The sequence below is a fragment of the Poecilia latipinna genome, unplaced genomic scaffold (genome assembly GCF_001443285.1).
Source record: "Poecilia latipinna isolate Pla-1442-1.1 unplaced genomic scaffold, P_latipinna-1.0 Scaffold3248, whole genome shotgun sequence".
Taxonomy (NCBI): Eukaryota; Metazoa; Chordata; class Actinopteri; order Cyprinodontiformes; family Poeciliidae; genus Poecilia; species Poecilia latipinna.
In genome coordinates, this window is record NW_015115864.1 from 1 (window position 1) to 933 (window position 933).

Genomic DNA, 933 nt, shown 5'->3' on the forward strand with positions numbered 1-933 from the left:
TCACGTGCGCTTCCCGAGGCCCAGACGGCATTGCCCCCATACAATCTCTGTATGGGTGCGCTCCGGAGGTTGGGCGGGACAGTCTCCCGAGTCACGGCTCTTGCTGGCAAGACGTGTCCCCCCTGTGACGGCCCAGCAGGCACCGACGCAACAAGGCCTTGCTGGGGCCCCGGCATAGCCGCAGAACGCGGTTGCCAGGGCGACCCATTTCGAGGGGTTTATTGTCTCTCGTCGACGGGGACACCGCCCAGTCCCCTTCCGTCACCCAAGATCATGCGCTATATGGCGAACTGATTAGCCCCACTGTCTCCAGTTCTCTCTTGCGAGAGACGCACCAACTCCGCCACAGTCATACTCTTAAGCCAAGAGGGGATTGGCCGACTAGGTGGTTCACTGTACGTCTCGCCCACAGTCGCCGACCAGGATATCTCGACTGACCGGCGGCTGTCGACAGGAGCGTCAGATCCCCTGGTTTTCAAGCTCCTCACCTGTTTGGTCGTCTCGCTGTTTCCCGGCCCGTCAGCGACGGACAGGTACGTAGCGACCTTGCCTCAGGCTCCCTGATGAGCCTGGTGAGCAACCGCACCTCTCCAACACTCCAGAGCTTAGACACACTATAGTCCCCCTTGGACGGCACCTTCCTCTCTGCCAGTCTTGCCTCATTCCACGCCGCTGCACGGGCGAGCCGCAGAAGCGACTCACGCGCATGGCAGTAGCGCTGACGCACCAAGTAGCAAAAGTGCTTACCCAGCATGTCAGCACCCTTCACCTGCGCGCCACACAGCGGTCAGTAGTCTGAGTCAGTCCATGACAGGAGGACCCTGACTTCTGCGAGAGCCTCAGCTCATGCTCTCGGGGATACAGTGCGCCGAGTCTCCAGCAGTGCATGCGGCACTCAAGTGACGACCTTTCCAGGCTGTGACACCCGCACGA